The sequence below is a fragment of the Heloderma suspectum genome, chromosome 4 (assembly GCF_057233095.1).
Source record: "Heloderma suspectum isolate Gila_16-S chromosome 4, 16-S_ref, whole genome shotgun sequence".
Classification (NCBI taxonomy): Eukaryota; Metazoa; Chordata; class Lepidosauria; order Squamata; family Helodermatidae; genus Heloderma; species Heloderma suspectum.
The window spans coordinates 174,973,972-174,998,777 of record NC_139461.1 but is presented as its reverse complement, the minus strand read 5'-3'; the positions used below and the strand labels follow the sequence as shown (position 1 = coordinate 174,998,777).

General features: G+C 42.3%; 1 long non-coding RNA gene across 1 annotated transcript in view; it reads right to left on the bottom strand.

Moving 5' to 3' along the window:
• LOC146347791 (uncharacterized) overlaps positions 1 to 20,244 on the bottom strand; it is a 31,241-nt gene extending 10,997 nt beyond the window's left edge. Inside the window, exon 1 of the long non-coding RNA XR_014790420.1 lies at positions 19,965 to 20,244. This is a non-coding gene — a long non-coding RNA (uncharacterized LOC146347791). The remainder of the gene's footprint in view (positions 1 to 19,964) is intronic.
• Between the last annotated feature and the right edge of the window lie 4,562 nt (positions 20,245 to 24,806).

Below are 24,806 nucleotides of genomic sequence, written 5' to 3'. Positions count from 1 at the left end.
TCAAGCTATTGTGAGGCACAAAGTAAAAAAGGGAAGATACCAAATACAAGAAAAATGGGAAGAAAGCCCCTAAACGAACATAAATCTATGAGCTTGATGTGTGTCGGCCAACATTTCTACAACAGAGTTGAACACTAAAGGGTCAAGTGCACCTGCAGGCTTCCTCTCCCTTTGTTCCTGTTAGATGAGGTGCTACATAAAGAATGCCGAAAAGCAATGGGATAAGCAAAAGAGGCGTTTTATTCCACAAAAACAGTTCCAACACATTTCAGACCACATGTAAGTCCTTCAGGGAAATCAATAGAACAATGTACAAAATCTATATTACAGACTTTAAACATGTCCCTCTATTTAAACATGTGTAGTCAACATAATTCCCCTTCATGGATCACTGCCTTGTTGTGGCGAAGGGGCTTGCGTAACTCAGTGAAGCCATAAGCTATGCCGTGCAGGGCCACCCAAGACGGATAGGTCATGGCAGAGAGTTCTGACAAAATGTGGTCCACTGGAGAAGGAAATGGCAACCCACTCCAGTATTCTTGCCAAGAAAACCCCATGGAACGTATCACAAGGCTAAAAGAGATGACGCCGGAAGATGAGCCCCTCAGGTCGGAAGGTGTCCAATATGCTACTGGGGAAGAGCAGAGGGTATTTCCAAGTAGCGCCAGAAAGAGTGAAGCGGCTGGGCCAAACCCGAAAGGACACTCAGCTGTGGATGTGTCTGGTGGTGAAAAGAAAATCCGATGCTGTAAAGAACAATATTGTTTAGGAACCTGGAATGTCAGATCAATGAATCAAGGTAAGCTGGAGGTGGTCAAACAGGAGATGGCAAGATTGAACATCGACATCTTGGGAATCAGCGAACTCAAATGGACAGGCATGGGCGAATTTAATTCAGGTGACCATCATATCTACTACTGTGGGCAAGAATCCCTTAGAAGAAATGGAGTAGCACTCATAGTCAACAAAAGGGTGGGAAAAGCAGTACTGGGGTACAATCTGAAAAATGATAGAATGATCTCAGTACGAATCCAAGGCAAACCATTCAACATCACAGTAATTCAAGTCTATGCCCCAACCACTGAGGCCGAAGAAGCTGAGGTTGATCGGTTCTATGAAGACCTACAACACCTTCTAGAACTAACACCAAAAAAAGATGTCCTCTTCATCATAGGGGATTGGAATGCTAAAGTAGGAAGTCAAGAAATCACCGGGATAACAGGCAGGCATGGCCTTGGTGTACAAAATGAAGCAGGACAAAAGCTAATAGAGTTTTGCCAAGAGAACATGCTGATCATAGCAAACACTCTTTTCCAACAGCACAAGAGGCGACTCTACACATGGACGTCACCAGATGGTCAATATCGAAATCAGATTGATTATGTCCTTTGCAGACAAAGATGGAGAAGCTCCATACAGTCAGTAAAAACAAGACCTGGAGCTGACTGTGGCTCAGATCATGAGCTGCTTCTTGCAAAATTTCGGCTTAAATTGAAGAACGTCGGGAAAACCACTAAACCGTTCAGGTATGACCTAAATCATATCCCTGATGAATATACAGTGGAGGTGAGGAATAGATTTCAGGGATTAGACCTGATAGACAGAGTGCCTGAGGAACTATGGACGGAGGTCCGTAACATTGTTCAGGAGGCAGCAACAAAATCCGTCCCAAAGAAAAAGAAATGCAAGAAAGCCAAGTGGCTGTCTGATGAGGCTTTACAAGTAGCTCACGAAAGAAGGGAAGCGAAAAGCAAGGGAGAAAGGGGAAGATATACCCAACTGAATGCAGAGTTCCAGAGAATAGCAAGGAGAGACAAGAAGGCCTTCTTAAATGAACAATGCAAAGAAATCGAGGAAAACAACAGAATGGGAAAGACTAGAGATCTCTTCAAGAAAATTGGAGATCTCAAGGGTACATTTTGTGCAAAGACGGGCATGATAAAGGACAAAGAAGGCAGGGACCTAACAGAAGCAGATGAGATTAAGAAGAGGTGGCAAGAATACACAGAAGAACTATACAGGAAAGATCTGAATGTCCCTGATAGCCATGATAGTGCGGTCACTGAACTTGAGCCGGACATCCTCGAGAGTGAAGTCAAGTGGGCCTTAGGAAGCATTAGTAACAACAAAGCTCGCGGAGATGACAGTCTCCCAGCTGAGCTATTTAAAATCCTAAAAGATGATGCTGTTAAAGTGCTGCATTCAATATGCCAACAAATCTGGAACACTCAACAGTGGCCACAAGACTGGAAAAGGTCAGTTTACATTCCAATTCCAAAGAAGGGCAACGCCAAAGAGTGTTCAAACTACCGCACAATTGCGCTCATTTCACATGCCAGCAAGGTGATGCTCAAAATCCTACAAGCTAGGCTTCAGCAGTATGCGAACCGAGAACTACCGGAAGTACAAGCTGGGTTTCGAAGAGGCAGGGGAACTAGAGATCAAATCGCCAACGTTCGCTGGATCATGGAGAAAGCAAGAGAATTCCAGAAAAATGTCTATTTCTGCTTCATTGACTACGCTAAAGCCTTTGATTGTGTGGATCACAACAAAATGTGGCAAATTCTTAAAGTGATGGGAGTACCAGACCACCTTACCTGTCTCCTGAGAAACCTGTATGAGGGTCAAGAAGCAACAGTAAGAACCAGACATGGAACAACCGATTGGTTCAAAATTGGGAAAGGAGTACGACAAGGCTGCATATTGTCACCCTGCTTATTTAACTTATATGCAGAGTACATCATGAGAAATGCCGGATTGGATGAATCAGAGGTCGGAATTAAGATTGCCGGGAGAATTATCAACAACCTCCGATATGCAGACGATACCACCCTAATGGCAGAAAGCGAAGAGGATCTCAAGAGCCTCTTGTTGAGGGTGAAAGAGGAGAGTGCAAAAGCTGGTTTGAAACTCAACATTAAAAAAACTAAGATCATGTCATCTGGCCCTATTACTTCCTGGCATATAGAAGGGGAAGAAATGGAAGCAGTGACAGATTTTACTTTCTTGGGCTCCAAGATCACCGCAGATGGTGACTGTAGCCATGAAATTAAAAGACGCTTGCTCCTTGGGAGGAAAGCTATGGCAAACCTAGACAGCATAGTAAGAAGCAGAGACATCACCTTGCCGACAAAGGTCCGTCTAATCAAAGCTATGGTTTTCCCAGTAGTAATGTATGGCTGTGAGAGCTGGACTATAAGGAAGGCTGAGCGCCGAAGAATTGATGCTTTCGAACTGTGGTGCTGGAGAAGACTCTTACGAGTCCCCTGGACTGCAAGGAGGTCCAATCAGTCCATCCTAAAGGAAATCAACCCTGACTGCTCATTGGAAGGACAGATAATGAAGCTGAAGCTCCAATATTTTGGCCACCTAATGCGAAGAGAAAACTCCCTGGAAAAGACCCTGATGCTGGGAAAGACTGAAGGCAAAAGGAGAAGGGGACGGCAGAGGATGAGATGGCTAGATAGCATCACGGATGCAATGAATATGAACTTGAGCACACTCCGGGAGAGAGCGCAGGACAGGAAGGCCTGGCGTGCTATGGTCCATGGGGTCACGAAGAGTCGGACACGACTGAACGACTGAACAAAGTCAACATAATTACAGCCACAGTAATCCAATTCTTTTATCGAAACAGAAAAATCAGATGAAAGAGAGGCTCAAACTTCCAAACTGCATAATCATAACATATGGTGATAACATAGCTCCGGGATTAAACAAATTTATTCAGTATGACCAAATTAGATCATGATTGCTCTTCAAACTCCAGTCTCCTGGGCTATAGCAGAAAAGGAGAAGAAGCCAAATTGATACTTGTAGGAATCCTGATTGAAAACAGCAGTAATTTAGAGCAAGGTCAAGAGACTCATTAAGGCCAAAGGGAGTAGTTGTATTTAATCTCAAAACCCGCCTGGCTTCTTTTTCTAAAAGAATCTTGTCTGTCTCTGTATAACTCATCTCTATTGCCCAGAAAGAAAGATCTCTTATTCTATGGGATTTATCTTCCCAGTGTTGTACTAATGGTGCTTCCACATTCCAGTGTTTAATATTACTAATATATTCTGTTCTGAGTTTGAGATTTCTTGTAGTTTTATGTATGTACAATTTGTTGCACGGACAAAGCATAGCCTATACCACACATTTACTGTTGCATGTTGTGAAGTCTCTTGCATATATTTTTCCCCATCTGCAGGATTTATAAACTTAGATAATGTTCACAATATTTACAATGTCCACTGTGAAAATTTCCTATTGGAGGACTTGATCATGGCAAGAGACGTTGTTTGAGAATAATTTGTTTCTCCATAGGTCTATAATATAAATTTTGTACATTGTTTTATAGGTTTTCCTGAAGAAGGACTTACATGTGGTCTGAACACATTGGAACTGTTTATTTTTTGTGGAATAAAACACCTCTTTTGCATACGTCATTGCTTTTTGGCATCCTTTGTGGGGTTTCCCATTTTGTTGGATACAAGAGCCAACCAGTAGAACATTACTATGAATGACAGATACAAAGATGGGTCTAATAGTAATTTTTAAAATGCTTTGGAAGAAAATAGACAACTTTTCCAAATTTGCCTTTTCTTATTATGTGCATTGCTCTGGGAGAGAGCGCAGGACAGGAATGCCTGGTGTCCATGGGGTCACGAAGAGTCGGACATGACTGAACGACTGAACAACAACAAATTATGTGCATTGGGTTGGATCCCGATTCACTATTCTGTTCACAGGTGGCGTTGGGCTCTAGCAGAGGAAGGGAATCTTGAAGATCACCTCACACCCTCTCCCTCCAGTGCAAGCAAAACTCCACTAATGTTGGAATTATCACTGCGATAGATAGATCTATATAGATAGATAGAAGCAGAGAGCTTCGGCTATTGGGCGGTATAGAAATGAAATAAAATAGATAGATAGACAGACAGACAGACAGACAGACAGACAGACAGACAGACAGACATATATAAAAATACATCTATTGGGAAATGTAACTATTTGAATGGAATCAAGGATAGTCTTAGCACAGGTTTTACTCAATTTTCAAATTTAATTTCAGCATTAGATCTACTTACTACTGGACAGATACCATAACACAGAGGTGTGTTTGATCTCCCCCGACATTAGGGTATCATAAAATATTACTTAGATGCTATTTTAGGTAGCAGTTCTCTGTGACACACTAATAGCTGAACCTCCCAATGACTCATTCAAAGAAGCTATTAATAGATAGGCTATCCTGATGCTGTGGCAAAGGAATGTTTTATTGAGTACCTGCATATCTAGTTTCTCATAGCAATTTAAAGTCTCTTAAAACTCTGTCTTCAAAGGTTTTGAGCTGTCAGGAAAAAAGGTGCAATACACTTTAACCTTAACTCTTTGGCACAGGAGAAATCAACTGCAGCCTAGGCATTATGCTGATTGCCAGCTTTTATCCATTAAATTAAGTGCTGTTCAACCACTCAAGTGGTGAATTAAAAAAAACAAACAGATTTAATAAGTTATTTCTTGAACAGGAGCATCTGCATCACTTGAGTTTGCAGTGCGCTACAGGTTTCGGAACTATAAAGGGTAGATGAGCACACTAACACAATCAAGGCATTGTCAGAAAAGGATAGGCGATGCAGTAACAGCCCTAGAGCTCTTAGTATCTGTATCAATACCAGCAAAGGCTACCACAATAATTAATTTTCTCAAGTACAGACAATGGGACAGTATCTAATACTGCTGCTGCACCTCTGCTTGTTGTGTTGCACCCTCAGGACCTACTGCTAGTGCAACAAGAAACCAGTGTTTCCTAAAGAAATGCCAGAAATCCTAGTTTCTGGAATGGGACAGGTAAGTGGAACTCCCTTCTACGAGTTCTGTTGACCTGAAAACTAGCATTTTAGCCCATTTTCAGTTGCTTCAGGCTCTGCTAGCTTCTCTTTGCACTAGCAGTGGGTCCTGCTAGCATGCAGGCAGTGTTGGATACAAACTTAACTAGCAATTTCCTGCATGTGAGCTAAACTCACGTTTTTTCTTCGTAGTCTCTTAGTCTCTCTACATATGTTTCTGCACCTACAGAAATTTACATAGTTAAGCTGGAAATCACCTTGTCATCATTTCAAACTATGAGTATTCTGATTCTTTCACAAGTCTAAGATCTAGAACAGAGCTTTCCAAACTGTGTGCCGCAACACATTAGTGTGTTGGCAGCAGTGTGTAGGTGTGTTGCGTGAAATGCAGAAAATTGTGTGGAAGGGCACCGCGGAGCCCCCTTACTCACGTTTGCTTCCCTTGGCCCCTCCCCTGGAACTTCCTAAAGCAGCTAATGTTAAAGCAGATTAGCTGCTAAGGCTTAGGTGCTTTAACATTAGCTGCTTTAGGATCATGTGGTGTCTTGATGTAGGATGCACATGATTGGCGGTGTTGGAGCGGTACGGCGAGGAGTGTGGTAACACTGGCTGCACGAGGAGTGTGGAGAATTCGAAGTTAGCGGAGCAATTAGTCGAGCAATTTGCAATCAGCTCGGGCGAGAGTCCTCGGTGCGGCTGCAGGGCAGCGGGGGAGAACAACGGCCCACTGGACGCCCCCAGAGCAGGGAGGGCTGTGCTGGGCAGGCGAGGAGCTTCGAGCCTGCGCTCCCCGGAAAGGTAGAGGGCGAAGAGAAGGGAAGGGAGGCACAGCCCTGGGAGCAGAGCTCGGCCAACACCGGCGCGGAGAAGTGGCAGCGGCCACCAGCCCTGCGTGGCTTCGGGCGTGCCCTTCGTGGACTTCTGCACTGCGCTGCCTTGCGGCCAGACCAAAGTAACACGCAGGTGGAAATGCCGCCTAGGACTGCACCGAGTGGGCCGTCCACCATCTTGGCCAGTCGGAATGGAGCTCAGTTGATTTCTGCCATTCATTTTTATTTTTACTCTGCTGTAATTGTGGATTAACCACCCACTGGCAGTGTACCACCGGAGAGTGCTGGAACTGGTTTCTGGACATAGGCATTGCAAATATTTACAGCAGTATAGCCTTGTAGTGAGACATATATATTTACACCATTTTTGTTGGGCTTTTGCTTCCCTACTTCATGTGTTTTTGCAGCTGAGCTCCTACCTGGACCTATGTGTCCTAATATGTATTGTAAATACTTTAGTTAATTTTGTTTATTTTTCACATTTTCTCCTGGTCCTGATTCCTATCTTTATCTCATTTTATCACTGTGGGAGTGGAGCGCAGGTGCTGTTATTTTCCTAAGAAAAAACAGAGAAAGATAAACGCTAAAAACAGTTCTGTTATTTTCATATTTAGTTAATGCTAAAACCTAGAAATAAATTTGCATAGATTTATTCATTAAATTGCAGTTGAATTACCCGTAAAATGGATACCTTTCTAATTAAGAAAAGGAAAGCTGGTGAAGATGACGTTTGCAATGAACAAAATGTAGCTGCTATAGAGGAAGCTACACAAGAATCAACTGTTGAACCGTCTGTATTAGTATGTAAGAAGTGTAAAGGAACAATTTCCAAGCCTCGTTTATACAGTAAAGATTATATGAAACTGGGGTTCACATTTTCTGGTAATGAAAACAATCCTTGTCCCCAGTGTTTAGTTTGTGGGGATATACTTGCAAATGGAAGTATGGTACCAAATAAATTAAAGCGTCATTTTACCTCAAAACACTGTCATTTGTCAGAAAATCCAGTAGGATACTTTATTGAGCTTTCAAAATCTATAAAGAAGCAGTCTGCATCATTCACAAAGAGAATGAAGACATCAGAGAAAGCTCAAAAGGCAAGTTACTTCGTTGCTCAAATAATTGCCAAAAACAAGGACCCACACGCTATTGCCAAAACCACCATAAAGGAATCTTGCTGTGCTATTGTTTGAACAATGTTTGGGCCTGAATTTGAGATAGAAGTTAATAAAATCCCTTTGGCAGATAACACAATCGGAAGACATATTCAAGACATGTCTGATGACATTAAGCAGCAAATGAAGGATATTTTTCAAGACGATAATATGATCTTTACATTGCAATTAGATGAAGCAACAGATGTCAGTGGGTTAGCACAATTACTGGTTTTTATACGTTTCATTCATACTGACAGAATTATTGAGCAATTCTTGTGTTGTCTAGAACTTCCAATGAGAACTAGAGGTGAAGATATATTTAAAACTTTTGATTGCTTCATGAAGGAAAATAATTTGCAATGGTTAAATTGTGTAGGAATATGCACAGATGGTACACCCTCAATGGTTGGTTCAACAAAAGGTTTTATAGCTTTAGCAAAAAAAGAGAATGAAAATATTATAATTACTCATTGCTTTTTACATCACGAAGCACTAGTCACACAAACCATTGGAAATAAATTAAGAAAAGTTTTGGACAAAGTGGTTCAAATGGTCAATTACATTAAAAGTAGACCTCTTCAATCAAGATTATTTGCTCATATTTGTGAAGACGTGGGGGCAAGGTTTAAAAAGCTTCTACTACACACAGAAGTTCGTTGGCTCTCAAGAGGTCGAGTGCTTTGTCGTGTATATGAATTGAGGGAAATGATGCTTAAACTTTTTGAGAAAAATCAGCAAAATGAATTCTGCGATCTAATTCAAAGCAAACTGTGGCGCACAAAATTGGCATATCTTGCTGACATATTTGAACATTTGAATAAAATAAACACTAGTATGCAAGGAAAAGGAGAAAATATCTTAACAGCGGTAAATAAAATTTGTGCTATGAGAGACAAAATAGCAATTTGGAAAAGGAAAGTGAAAGAAGGACATTTTGAAATGTTTTCCAAAACTGCTGAGTGCCAGCTAAAATGTGATATCAGCTCGCTAATTGTTGACCATTTAACATTGCTTGGAGAGAAAGTTCATCATTACTTCCCAAATGTTGAAATCCAAGACTATAATTGGATCAGAAATCCATTTCTTTCAACTGCAATGAGGAACTTTTCACTTATTGAAGAAGAATTAGCTGACATAAAAAATGATCGAAATCTGTTAATGATGCATGAACAGGGTGACTTAGACAGCTTTTGGATTCGCATTTCAAAAATGCATCCAAACATAGCTAAAAAAGCGTTAAAAATTCTTCTGCAGTTTTGTACTACATACATTTGTGAAGTATCCTTTTCAACGATGGCAAACTTGAAGACACTGATACGTGGAAGCTTAAAAATGCTTGATGACGAAATGTGAGTGTCTTTATCTAATATTCCACCAAATATTGAAAAGCTGTGTTCATCCCATCAACCTCATACATCCCATTAAAATGGTAAGTAGTTATTGGTGTTATTCAACTTTTTAAAATTCTTGCACATATTTACATACTGTTACTCATAAATGACAACAATGTATGTTATTATCTTACAAATCATATATTTTTAAAAATATAAATGAAAGGTTTTCATGAGATATGTTGTATCCCCATACATTTTGTTATTACAATTTATGTATGTGTCCGTATCTCTTATAACGGGTTAGTTTAACCTCTGGTTTGCTAGTAAAACTGAATTGCTGTGTCACAAAATGATGCATGTCTAAAAAGTGTGTCACCAACATGAAAAGTTTGGAAAGCTCTGATCTAGAAACTAATGGGTTCCCTGAACAATACCATGTGTTATGACACTTTTAAAGATGAAAAGTACAATCTTATGCATGTTTAGAGAGAAAAAAGTCCTACAACTTCCAGCATTTTTTCTCCTTTTCGCCTAACAGAAACTAGACCACCCATTTCCTTCTATTCATGGGTTATTTTCAAAGATTTCTTTTTAGGTGATGCAAAAGGTGACACCCCCCTCCCCTGGCATATTACCTTTATACAGTTAAGGGCACAATCCTATCTATGTTTAGACAGAAAAAAGTCCTACAGCTCCCAGCATCCCTCCAGCCAGTCATGCTGGCTGTGGAATGCTGGGAGTTGTAGGACATTTTCTGCCTAAACATGCATATGATTGCGCCTTAGGAGATGTATTGCTGACTAGAGCCCATTTCATCTGATGGATGCCATGTTATCCTCAAAGGCAGGCATACATACATGGGTATGGGGGGCGGGATGTAAATGTGGAGCCAAATGACTGTGAAATGCAAGAGGCACAATCGCTGTCAATTCTACATAAAGCATAAATACTTAAAAAAAAAAAAAAGCTAATGGTCATTTGGGCTGGTCACCATGCCAATCTTTTATACATTTAAGTTTTTACTTGCATTTCACAGCCATTTGGCCCCACTGGTTTTCCTCTACACATAAACGTATGTGCACACATGTGTATATAATCTGCCAAGTGTGGATAACACTTCATGGATCTAATCTATGGAAGCTTAAAGCTTATACTGCAATAATTGTGTAGTTTATAAATATGCTTTGATTCCCTCCGCCTACAATTAACATGGCTACCGTTTTGTAATTTCTCCATAGAAATAGAGGAGAACTGCTGACTACTTTGGAGAAAGCCAAGGGTCTGCAATTGGCAATAGCATGGAGGAGGTGGGTCAAAACCTCTCCTCCCCTAGCTGACATTGATAACCTCACTTTCTGTTGATAGGGGCTATTGGTGACACCAGCTGCAGTCCCTTTACTCTCTCCCATAGAAGTTAGTGGAAACATTGAGTTCCATTTGAGTTCCATTTGAGAACACACAGAGGTCATCATACAGACAGAGACATCACTTATGTGTGTACACCCAGGCCTCACAACATTATTAGGGTATCCTGCAGTATATAGAAAGCTGAAATTTGGTACGACATAATCCAAGATGTCATAGTTATTAAATAATCCTGAAAAAAGGACAGTTGACTGCTCTCTCTCTGCAAACATGAGACATGAAGGTGGCCTTGTAACAGTCACTGATCCTTCAGCACAGAGCAGACCAAGAAATAAATGGGATTGAAGGCTGAGCTGTACAAGTTCCCTCTTAACACACTCGAAGCAGCCTCAGGTTGGGGAAAGGGGGATTTGCAGAGGCAACCCGGACCATCAAATCTGAACATGGGACAGTGTTTTTATGTGCACAGAATATCTTTATGTGCGTGCGACAGAGACAAACAGACATGAGTGCACACTACAGCCAAGTATTTCCAGGTGATGCATGCTACTGGATGAGATATGGTCCTGCAGGGCACACACTAATAACGAAGAAGCCTGTGACATCTTGATAACAATTTTTTGTGGCATAACCGTTTATGGGATTGTGCATTTGATAAAGCAGGCACTAAGTGGGTAGCCTAAGTTGGCAGATCTGCATATATATGAGCACAGAGAGGAAGGAGTTGGAGCTGGGAAAGGTTTGCAAATCATGGGGCTACAAGGCCATGAAATGCAAGAAGGTAGTAGTAGGTGTGTCATATTTCTAAGCAGAATCCAAAAGTATACAAGGTAAAATTGCAGTGACCCTCTCCTTGCTGATCAATTAGCAAAGCAAGAACAAGAATATCAGCACCCACAGAGAAACCGTTACTTTCGAGTAGCGGGAAGTCAATTCCAATATCAGATGGATTGAGATTCTATATTATCAGATCTGCTAATGAATTCCAGCACAAACTCCCTGTAAAGGAGTTTGGTTGAAGTATGGTGATTTTTTAAGGTAACACTAACACAGACTAGAATTAGCGAAAGAGGTAGTTTATTTTCCACCAGTAATCTCCCATTCATGTACCTTACCCTTTTCATTCCTTCTACTCTTTTCTCCTTCCCATTGCCCAAGAAAAAAGTCCTCTACAGGAAACAGATTTCCCTCAGGATACTGATCTGTATCTATCAGTATCACTTGCATCTGCGTAAGCTCACAAGAAAAGCAACCATCTCACCTTCCCTGTCTATACCAAATACCAACTCCTTAAGAAATGCATAGGCTTGGGGAAAGCATGCAGATACATCACACAAGGGTTTCATAATAAAAAAACAAAGTCTCCATTTAAAATGGATATTGTGAAAATAAAGAAATGTGTGAGCTAGCAAGCTGGAGGAGTCTAGCTCTCTGCACTGTTCAGGCTGTAAATTAGTCTAGTTAGCATTACAAAAACAGACATCTCAGAAGGTTGCACAAATGCAATGTTTAACTATTCGGTAAATGCCAAGAAAAAATAATGTGGCTTTTTCTGGGCCCACACAGTGCCCATATCTGGAGTTTGATTAAATATGGGTCCTTTTTTTTTTTTTACAATAAGCATCTGGGAGTAGGTATACATTTTAACACTCTTTTTTTTAACGGGGTGAAGAAGACTTACAGAAAACTGGCAGTAGATGGCACTAACGACTATGAATGAACTGTTACTGGTGGACTAGGGATGTCAGAGAATTCCGCCACGGATCTCGGTGAGGCCGAATGCCAGTGCATTCGGCCCCCTGAAATCCATGGCGGAACGAAGCCCCCGCCCCCCCCACGAAAGGTGTGCGAAACGGAGCACTTACCTGCTGCCATCTGCGCTGACTTGCGAATGGCGGCTGCGCTGCGGCCACCATTCGCTTCCTCATCATAGCTGTGATAGGCTATGTAAATAATTACGTAGCCTATCACGGCTAACGCAGGGACGCCATTTGCGTCCCTGTGGAGGCCATGATAGGCTACGTAAGTATTTATGTAGCCTATCACGGCAAGCTAAAAAAAACACAAAAAACAGCATACACAAATGGTGGCTATGGTGGCTGCCATTTGCATTCCCTTTTTTCCGCTGTTTTAGCCTACGTAAATATTTACGTAAGCTATTACGGCGAAAAAAAGGGGAACGCAAATAGCGTAGTGGGCGCTATTTGCGTTCCTTTTTTTCCCGCCGTAATAGCTTACGTAAATATTTACGTAGGCTAAAACAGCGAATAAAAGGAAACGCAAATGGTGGCCGCTGTAGCTGCCGCCATTTGCGTACGCTGTTTTTTGTTTTGCCTGCAGGCTGCCCAGCGGCCGGATGTCCAGCTGCGGGCAGCCTCAGCTGGTGGCTCCGCGGAATCTCCGCGGAGCAGAGCTGGCTGGATTAGGATTTCGGGGGGAGGTGCAGAGCGCCTGCCCCGCAACGCGAATCACCCCGTCGAAAAGTTAAGTGACTTTTGTACATCCCTATACTGGACTGGAAACTGAAGGACACAAGAATCACTTTGTTGGATCAAACCCAAGTCCCTAGCCTAAAATTCTGTTCCTAACAATGGCTATTCAATAAACAGAGTATAAAATGCTAATGGTGATCTCCTTGCCTGCTTTCCACAGCATCTGGTAGACAGGTATGTACATTGAGGTGTAATTTCGGTACCATAGCTGGTAGCAGTTGATAGAACCATCCTCTCTGAATTTGTCCACCCTGTTCAGCCATCCAAATTATTGTCTGTTACCAGATCTTGTCACAGTGAATGCCCATATAGTATTAAATATTTCTTAAGTTAAGGATCGCTCTCTTTCCTCAGTCCCACCAATCGACTTCATTGGGTGATCCTGAGTTTTAGTATGATGTGGGGTGGGGAGAGAAAAGTGTCCATTGAAGTTGTTTGGCTGTGTAAAAAGGTCTCCTAACTTGCAGCTGTTTATACTGAGCTTCCCCTTCATGGATCACTGCCTTGTTGTGGTGAAGGGGCTTGCGTAACTCAGTGAAGCCATAAGCTATGCTGTGCAGGGCCACCCAAGACGGACAGGTCATGGCAGAGAGTTCTGACAAAATGTGGTCCACTGGAGAAGGAAATGGCAACCCACTCCAGTGTTCTTGCCACGAAAACCCCATGGAACGTATCACAAGGCTAAAAGAGATGACGCCAGAAGATAAGCCCCTCAGGTCGGAAGGTGTCCAATATACTACTGGGGAAGAGCAGAGGGAATTTCCAAGTCGCGCCAGAAAGAGTGAAGCAGCTGGGCCAAACCCGAAAGGACACTCAGCTGTGGATGTGTCTGGTGGTGAAAAGAAAGTCCGATGCTGTAAAGAACAATAGTGTTTAGGAACCTGGAATGTAAGGTCAGTGAATCAAGGTAAGCTGGAGGTGGTCAAACATGAAATGGCAAGATGGAACATCGACATCTTGGGAATCAGTGAACTAAAATGGACAGGCATGGGCGAATTTAATTCAGGTGACCATCATATCTACTACTGTGGGCAAGAATCCCTTAGAAGAAATGGAGTAGCACTCATAGTCAATAAAAGGGTGGAAAAAGCAGTACTGGGGTACAATCTCAAAAACGATAGAATGATCTCAGTAGAAATCCAAGGCAAACCATTCAACATCACAGTAATTCAAGTCTATGACCCAACCACTGAGACCGAAGAAGCTGAGGTTGATCGGTTCTATGAAGACCTACAACACCTTCTAGAACTAACACCAAAAAAAGATGTCCTTTTCATCATAGGGGATTGGAATGCTAAAGTAGGAAGTCAAGAAATCACCGGGATAACAGGCAAGCATGGCCTTGGTGTACAAAATGAAGCAGGACAAAGGCTAATAGAGTTTTGCCAAGAGAACACGCTGATCATAGCAAACACTCTTTTCCAACAGCACAAGAGGCAACTCTACACATGGACATCACCAGATGGTCAATATCGAAACCAGATTGATTATGTCCTTTGCAGCCAATGATGGAGAAGCTCTATACAGTCAGTAAAAACAAGACCTGGAGCTGACTGTGCTTCTTATTGCAAATAAGAAGCACAATCATGAGCTTCTTATTGAAAATTTTTGGCTTAAATTGAAGAACGTAGGGAAAACCACTAAACCATTCAGGTATGACCTAAATCATATCCCTTATGAATATACAGTGGAGGTGAGGAATAGATTTAAGGGATTAGATCTGATAGACAGAGTGCCTGAGGAACTATGGACGGAGGTCCGTAACACTGTTCGGGAGGCAGCAACTCAATCCATCCCAAAGAAAAAGAAATGCAAGAAAGCCAAGCGGCTGTCTGATGAGGCTTTACAAGTCACTGAGGAAAGAAGGGAAGCGAAAAGCGAGGGAGAAAGGGGAAGATATATCCAACTGAATGCAGAGTTCCAGAGAATAGCAAGGAGAGACAAGAAGGCCTTCTTAAATGAACAATGCAAAGAAATCGAGGAAAACAACAGAATGGGAAAGACTAGAGATCTCTTCAAGAAAATCGGAGATCTCAAGGGAACGTTTTGTGCAAAGACGGGTATGATAAAGGACAAAGAAGGCAGGGACCTAACAGAAGCAAATGAGATTAAGAAGAGGTGAAAAGAATACACAGAAGAACTATACAGGAAAGATCTTAATGTCCTTGATGGCCATGATAGTGCGGCCACTGAACTTGAGCCGGACATCCTAGAGAGGGATATCAAGTGGGCCTTAGGAAGCATTAGTAACAACAAAGCTCGCGGAGATGACAGTATTCCAGCTGAGCTATTTAAAATCCTAAAAGATGATGCTGTTAAAGTGCTGCACTCAATATGCCAACAAATTAGGAACACTCAACAGTGGCCACAAGACTGGAAAAGGTCAGTTTACATTCCAGTTCCAAAGAAGGGCAATGCCAAAGAGTGTTCAAACTACCGTACAATTGCGCTCCTTTCACATGTCAGCAAGGTTATGCTCAAAATCCTACAAGCTAGGCTTCAGCAGCATGTGAACTGAGAACTACTGGAAGTACAAGCTGGGTTTTGAAGAGGCAGAAAAACTAGAGATCAAATCGCCAACATTCGCTGGATCATGGAGAAAGCAAGAGAAATCCAGAAAAACATTTATTTCTGCTTCATTGACTATGCTAAAGCCTTTGATTGTGTGGACCACAACAAACTCTGGCAAATTCTTAAAGAGATGGGAGTACCAGACCACCTTACCTGTCTCCTGAGAAACTTGTATGAGGGTCAAGAAGCAACAGTAAGAACCAGACATGGAACAACCGAGTGGTTCAAAATTGGGAAAGGAGTACGACAAGGCTGCATATTGTCGCCCTGCTTATTTAACTTATATGCAGAGTACATCATGAGAAACTCTGGGTTGGATGAATCACAGGTCGGAATTAAGATTGCTGGGAGAATTAGCAACAACCTCAGATACGCAGACGATACCACCCTAATGGCAGAAAGCGAAGAGGATCTAAAGAGCCTCTTGTTGAGGGTGAAAGTGGAAAGTAAAAAAGCTGGGTTGAAACTCAACATTAAAAAAACGAAGATCATGGCATCTGGCCCCATCACTTCCTGGCATATAGAAGGGGAAGAAATGGAAGCAGTGACATATTTTATTTTCTTGGGCTCCAAGATCACTGCAGACGGTGACTGTAGCCATGAAATTAAAAGACGCTTGCTCCTTGGGAGGAAAGCTATGGCAAACCTAGAGAGCACAGTAAGAAGCAGAGACATCACCTTGCCGACAAAGGTCCGCATATTCAAAGCTATGGTTTTCCCAGTAGTAACGTATGGCTGTGAGAGCTGGACTATAAGGAAGGCTGAGCGCCGAAGAATTGATACTTTCGAACTGTGGTGCTGGAGAAGACTCTTACAAGTCCCCTGGACTGCAAGGAGGTCAAATCAGTCCATCCTAAAGGAAATCAACCCTGACTGCTCATTGGAGGGACAGATACTGAAGCTGAAGCTCAAATATTTTGGCCACCTAATGTGAAGTGAAAACTTCCTGGAAAAGACCCTGATGCTGGGAAAGATTGAAGGCAAAAGGAGAAGGGGACAGCAGAGGATGAGATGGCTAGATAGCATCACCGATGCAATGAATACGAACTTGAGCACACTCCGGGAGAGAGCACAGGACAGGAAGGCCTGGCGTGCTATGGTCCATGGGGTCACGAAGAGTCGGACACGACTTAACCACTGAACAACAAATACTGAGCTTATAGCAAATGGCAAAAAGATAATTCCAGTGCCAATAATGAAATGATGTGCCATTTTGGAAGTGTTCCAGGGTGATTCACCGTCAACACAATGCAAGACTGGTGCTCACTGTCCAAAGAATTTCTCCAAGGTTAATGAATTCTTAAACCAATACAGTTAGGCCTTGAATTCTTCTTCTTGCATAAGGAACCTTTTAAAAAGAAGATGGCACGTACAGATTTCCTTAGTTAGCACATCAAATTATAACAGTACAGCTTTGGGGGAAATAGCTGAGCTTAAACCCCCAGCCTAGGGTTGCCAGCGCCCAGCCCTCTGTCACATCAACAGCTCCGAGACTGTGTGCAGAAATGCAGTGGTGGCAACCCTTCTGCTGTAGCAAGGACGGCAGCAGTGTAATGCTGCGCCTGTCACATGCCTGGCCATGGAATGGCCAGGTGGACTAGAAAGTGAACAGGAGAGGGAAAGGAAGAGGAGAAAGTTAATGGTAGTCACTGGAAGCAAGGAAAAGATTTAATAAATCGGGCATCGAGGTGGAGGTGGAAGTCTGAGTATATCATTACACTCACATCGGAGAAGATGCTGGTGAACAGAAAACCCTTTATGGAGAGCTCAGCATCTAGACAAGTGTAGGCAACATGGTACCCGCGAGCACCAATGCACCCAAGACATCTTTCTTGGTGCCAACCAAGATGCTCTATCCCTCCTTTTTTGGAAATTAACAAATGTTCTTACTGGTAGCTGGGATCACTTCAAAGCAAAGGGAGGGCAGGCCTTCAACTGGTGCCATCCTCATTTCCCATGAATACCTCTGGGTCACATGTGGGGCTCAAAGCCATTCTTAGGAAATAAAGATGGTGGGTGGCTAGAAACCAGGGCTTTCCTCTGTAGCACATCCAGCCACCAAGAAATAGAAGAGAAACAACAAAAAGGGATTCTAAATTGTGGGGTCAAGTGGGTAGTTTAGTATGATGGGGCACAGCCCCCACTGGTGAATACATCTGGAATTTTGAAAGTGTGCTGTAGGCACTCTCACAAAATGGCTCCCATGACGAGGGAGTGCTCATTCATCAAATGGCTGCCATGGTAGGCAGCCACAAAACACTCATTTCCAGGAAGGCAAACTGGTGAGACTAAAAGAAAAGGAACTTGGCCAAGAACCTAAGTAGAAAGCAGAGGTGGGGTCTGAGCTCCAAAAGACAAAAACACTTTTGAACCCAAATAAGACTGGTACTGGAGGGATCAGGTTTGGTGTTCGGGGGTGATGCTTGACCCAGCTTTGCTCCTGGATGGAACACCCTCAACAGGTGCATCTGGTTCCATCTCTTTGTTTTATCGGATGGTGAAGACCATCTTACCATTCAGACCTTTTATAATGAAGCTTTTCTCTATGTTTCCCCACTCACCCTTAATTTCTGTAATTTCTGCTGACTACTTACATTTATAAATGATCATATTAGTGAATTCTTTGTTTTGTTTTATTTTGACATTCATAATGTAGTATGGATTTTTAAGTCCTTGTATGCTGCTTTGGGGACCTTTGGCTGAATAGCAGAAAAGAAATAAATAGTAACAGAACAGCCAGTTTTCCCACCTACTCTAATTCACTGGAACCTCTGCAGAGAGCAAATGTGAATGCACATAGCTTGTAAGATGGAGCCTGCTGCCACTATGTGTGTACACACACACACACACACACACACTCACTTTCTAGCTGGCTTGAACTGAACAGGGCTCCTAGCTGAAATCAGTGGGACATCTACGTGCTTAACTTTGGCTGGACCATTCCCTGTATTTTTAGCATGGACACATATCGTTCGTACTTAAAAACTAACATTCAGCATTTCAAGGCGAGTTCAAAGCATGCTTGATACAGGTAGGTCCAATACATCTATATCCACCATGTTTTAAAATACTAATGTAAGGTTTTAGCAAATCGATTGAGGATCCCTTGAAAATGTACTCACACGTGAGTACATTTTCCTCTTGTAAAATGTAGATAAGGTCCAAAGTAGAGAAGGAATGGCCCTGCGTTTCGTCCTCCTGCCATAATTAGGCCAGGGTCAAAATAAACAAAGCCATTTTCAAAGCCATATTGAATTTAATGAAACTGGAACTTTAAAGCCTCCTTCAGGCATTTTCCTTCACATGCTTATGATCACATGAAGGAAGAGTGGGGCTGCACCTGCTGGCTCCATCTCACCCACCCCACTGTCAGCTTGGAGGGAATGGTCTGAAGAGGGAATCTGCTCTATGTACATAAGTTTTCCCATGATTTAGAAATGCTGGGTTCTAAATCCAGGGGAAGCTTACATGCATACCGCTGACATCCTCCCCCCACTCCCCACAATGCATAGATGGGGGGCAGGGATGCAGTGGGGTGCAAGAGGGGCAGCCCCCTCTTTACATGATCATAATCACCTGGGGGACTGCTTTGAGTATGATTATGTTTATCACTCTTATTTGTTGTCATTTGTATTTGTGAATCAATGTAAGATGAAATGTTTGCCTTTGTTTATCTACCGGGAGATTCCACGGTCATAGAAAAAGATTAAATTCCTAAAAATCAAGTTATCTAAAAACTTACCAAAAAAATAAAGAAGAAAAAGAACATAATAATCACCTGGAGGAAAAACACCAGAAGGACTCAAATTCTCTCTCTCCCTCTCTCAGTAAAGAAGTCAGTAGACTGTTTCCTCCATTTTGCCACTGGTAAGTGCTATGTATATTTTATCAAAAAAAGAGAAGTGAATCAATTATTCACTGCCCCTTCTAACAGAATACATTATTATCAGGCAGTTCTGTACACTTGCTTCAACCTCTACCCACTTCTCAGCCACAAGTGGAGTACTCAAAGACATTTTCTGACCCAGGGTTTCTCAGAAAGTCAGACCAGTATATTGCTCTCACCTGTCCAGGAACAGAGAAAAATATACTCACATTTGTACCCTTCCCCTTCCTCCAAGGAGCTCAGAGTGGCTGGCAAAAGGTTCTCTCATTTTATCCTCACAAAGGCAGGTTAGGTTGAGCGAAAGTGACCTGTCCAAGACCCTCTCAGCTTCATAGCTGAGCAGAGATATTAAATAGTCCTGTGCAGAAACCCCACCTGGCCTCTCGCAACCTCTTTGTTTCCCTCCCGGCAAAAGAGGCTGTCATTTTCCAACTCTTTGTTGGGATGCTGAGCATTTCGGGGATATTTTTCAGGGTGCAGGGCTTCTGTGCTTACCTTACGGTAAGGAGGTGGCTGAGGGGTTCCTGTGCCCTCTTTCTTTTACCATTCCTGCAGCCTCTGCGGCTGCTTGAACTTCTTGGAAAGCCCCTTAGCGAACACCACCAAGACTTCCTTCCTTGGGGCTTCCAGTGCTGCTGTCTGCTGAGTGCCTGAAAGCTGAGAGAGAGGCATTTTGGGTTTTGCTTTGTTGTTATTAAAAGCCCTTTTTAACAACAATAAGAATTGTAACAACTCCTGGCTCAGCTTTCAGGCCTTCAGCAGGCAGCAGCACTGCAAAGCCCCAAGGAAGGCAGTCCCCATTAAGTCCTCTAGGCGGCTTTTCAGAAAGCTCAAGCAGCCGGAACAGCTGCCAGGACAGAACAGGGAAAACGGGAAAAGAAAGCACACACAAACCCCTCAGCCACCTCCTTACAGTATGTAAGCATTGAAGCCCTGCACCCTGAGGAATTTCTCCAAAATTCTCACCCATTCCCACAATGTTCAGTTGCAATTTCTCCCCTCTAACACCAGTAAAAAATAAATAGATCAAAACATTAGGCCCACTGCTAATATTAATGTGGTCTGGTATTTTAGGGCTCAATTTAATGAAGGCAGGGATGCCAGCTGGAGGGGGGGGGGAAGTGTTTCAGAAGAATCTATATTCAATTATAAAAACCCTGCCCGTTTAACACCAGAGTTAAGCCTACCTCGTGTTAGCTCAAGCTCCACAAAACCAGGAAATCGGAAGCTAAAGGGTGATGCCTTAACGGATGTGCCCCAAGATCAGTAACAATGTTGTGCAATGTCATAAATTGTGCTTGCTTACAACTTACCTTCCATGCACCCACACGTTTCCTGGGTCTTTCAGGCCCTAATCCAGATTGGGAGGATGGAGTGCCTGGGATCAGCAAAGATTCCCCACGTTGTCCTGGTCCTGTAGTGCCTTATGAAGCATCTGAGCCATACTCTATTGGCAGAGGAATCCTCGTGTGAGTTGACCCATGCCTATTAGTTGCTTGTAAGTGTCACAATTTGTGACACTGGCCCATCATCATTACTGATCATGGGGCATGTCTGTTAAGGCATCAACCTTAGCTTTCAATTTCCTGGCTTTGAGGAGCTTGAGCTTACATGAGACACTCTGGTCTTAAAGTGGCAGGTTTCTGAGAATTGGATTTCTCTGGTTTTAAAAAATGTGTTCTGAAAAAAACAGAAAACTAAAAAAAGATACACACTAAGAAGTCATTAACTGAGTAGATGTGTACAAATGAATAGGTATGTCCCTGTATGTTCAGAAAGGCTTACTTCTGAATAAGCCTGCACAGGATTCCAACATACCCATTCTCTTTCCCTCCCTATCCCCTCTTCATCAGTGATCTATCAATCAGTAAGAGTGATTCCCTCAGCCTTCAAAATTACCTCATTCTTATCTCAGTTGACAGTTTCCTGCTTCCCCTCTCCTGCTGTCAGAATGCTGACAGGTACACTGGAATTCCTCTCAAAACACTGGAGTACTGGCAGAATTTTAGCTTCAGAATGAAACCGAGTATGCCCGACATAACTTTGCCAGCAGTTGCTAGCATAGGCTTTCATAGGGCAGAGAAACCTTAATAAATTTTGAACCGCTGCTCAGAACTTCACCAAGCACATCTCCTCAACCAACCTGAATAAAGTACATCAGTAATTTTCCCCAGAATTTAAAAGAAATATAGATGGGAAGCTACAGCTTGGAGTAAATAGTACAAATGTGTCAATTTTCAGCATTTTTTAAAAACTTGCTTTACCTGTAGCAATTTTAATCAGATTGCTCTGAACTTTTGCACAACAGTAGACGTCATTGGGTAGATCATGGATGCCAAGTTTCACGTTAGCTAAACAGCTGTCATTTCTATAAGCAGTATAATTTCGAGGCTTATAATGGCAGAACCTTTTTTTTTGTGACTCACCATAACTAAAGGGGCACTCTTGTTCCCCTTTTATCTGCAGCCTACAATGGGTGACTTTTGAGCAAACAGAGTGCCCGGAGTGGCTGGTTCAAATGCCAAGTTTCTATCCCAGAATCAGCTGAGGTGTGCCAAGGGGGGTGTTTGGAGAAACAACAGTCGTTCTGTGGGAAATTGCGTCAACAGTTGTAAATAAAGATGTTGTTAATGTGAAGCAGCCAGGGAGAGGCCATTCCTGCATGACAGAACAGATGTGTTGCATGCAGTAGGTCCCAAGTCCAATCCCCCAATGTCCTAGGTGAAGGATTCTCTGGTGGCGGGGCTAGGAATGACTTCGGAGAATTGCTGGCAGTCACCAGAGCCAATATTGGGCTACATCACGGATAGGCAACTTAGTGCCCTCCAAACGTTTTGGACTACAGTGCCCATAATTCTCACTCATATGACCAATGGTGAGGGAACTGTACTCCAAAACTACCCCTGGGCCAGATGGACCAGTGATCTGACTCCTTATTAGATGGCTTCACATCTTTCTGAATCCATGACTTACCCACATAATATGGGATTGCACAAAGGCCATGGGTGGAAATTATTATTAGTTGTTGTTTTATCTTGGCACTCTAGCCTCATTTTTTTTAGAGTACTTACATTAACTCCATTAACTGCACATACTTGTTTTCTTAAGGTGGAGAAAGTGAGTCCATTGAAAGATGTGGAGCACTGCCAGAGAGAGTTGTGGAGACAGGACCGAGTATGTGCACGCACGCTCATGCATAAACAGTCTGAGCTTAAGAATTATTTTTAGACTTGAACACTTAAAATGGTGCTAACATTTATTTGTGTATACTTCCTTACCTTCATTTAGTCCAGATGAGTATTGCAAACAGATCTAATTTATAAATGTCTTTATTGGCGTGTTTGCACACTGTAAACATCTTGGGTTGCACCCATACATGGTCATGCTTAGAGCAGACCTATTAGAGCCAATGGGGCAAGTAAGGTATGACTAACTTACTGCTTAGAGATCTTATGATATCAAGCGGTATGTAAGTAGTTTAAACATACGAAGTCACATTGATTTCAATGGACCGTCTCTAAGCATGACTAAGTCTGGATCCGACTCCTTATAATTATATCCAATTAGACTTGCAGCAAAATCCTACACATTTACTCAAGTCCTACTATATCCAATAGTGCTCAATTCCAGCTAAGGGAGCATAGGATTGCAGCCTCAATGTGGTAGGATATGAATTCCAATAAAAGTAAAAATAAATTCAGATGAAAAGCAGTTATTTCATGTGTGTATCCCCAAGGAAAGTACAATTACAGGACTTTGGGGTTTGCTTATTGGCTTTGGTCCTATAACTCTGATAATTAATTTCTTACAAGGGCTCCTCCCAATCCTTCCTTCCTTTCTAGCACTGAAACTTGCAACATCGTTCAATCCACTCAAACAGTTCTCCACATACTTGTAAATTAAAGAAAGATACAAATATACAAGTGGCTTTATAATTTGCACAAAGCTTAGAAAATCAATTCCTTACTGGTGAAGTTAAGAAGAACGAGAACTATTTTTCTTGCTATTTTAGTACACCCAGCAAGGAACTTATTCCAAGCCTCTGTAGGTATTTCTTACCTATCTGACTAACTGTATATAGAAATAACAGCTGGAGACAGTCAATAACTTTCCAAAGAACTGAATACAGTTTGAAAGTGGGATCACTTTGTTAAAGATATAGTGTTGTTTCAATGCCTGCAAAACCTGATTGACCAGAGGTGACGGTGGGACAAGAAGTGTTTACGTACAGCATGTTTTGTTATTTTAACTTTTTTTGTAAGATGACTTGGGAACCTGGTGAAGGATAGGGTACAAATCAAATGTATGCATATATTATGGGCTGGATCCAAGAGCTGCTTTCTGTGAACAAATGGTACCTCTGCTTGACTGGGGGGTGGGATTCCTCTCCCCCACCTTGTACCAGAGCTCACCCCACTCAGCAGGGTAGTCCAGCCCTGTTGCATGTACCCAAATCTGGATCCAACCCTATGCATACACACACACACACACACCTCTGCTGAAACCACTTAAGGCTTTAAAACTATGTCTCTAGGCATCATCATTCTTTCTAATAAAAAACTTTGGCGGGTTGAGTGCCCACCAGTTTGGAAATGAACCCCCCCCCCAAATAAGGTAAATAAAATTCTGCATACTTGGGGGACTCCCTAGGTACAAAGTAATATGCACATTTATAAACTAAAAGAAAAACTATCAAAAACAACATTCAAAACAAAGACCTGTGAACCTCCAGGAATGTTGATGTCAGTCTTGCTTAGAGAAAAGAAATTCTACAGTAACTAATCCCCATTGTCCAGAGATGAAATCTCATGGTTCCTTTAGACCCAATATTTTCCTCTCCCTGAGGCAGAAGTGAGATTTACCCAGAAGACGACAATCCAGGATATTAGCATAATTGTGACTAGGCAGCAGCACATCCATCCCGATCCAGAGGAGTTGTTTTCCTCTAACTCATTTTAAAAGAAAAAATGTGTGTTGTGTTAAGCATTGGATTTGGGCTGGGAGTCCTAGGTGGCATTCTAAAGTAGAATGATCTTTGCTGTAACCCAAATGGTGCTTTTGTATGGGAGAGTTGGGGCTTGAAATCCAAACCAGCCTCAAACGCACCTCTAACTTGCAATAGTAATATTGGAATATCCTGCAGACTTGTTGTAAACCACTCCCTTTAGCCAGAACCTCCCAACCTGCAAATTGGAGATAATGGACTGTACTGGGACTGGAAAGCAATTTTTAAGTATTCAAAATTCCACAGTATGTTGTGTGTGTCACTGAAGAGAAAGAGCAAGTGAGGGATAATATGCCTGGGCAATCCCCCAACAATTTAGAGTAAGCATACTG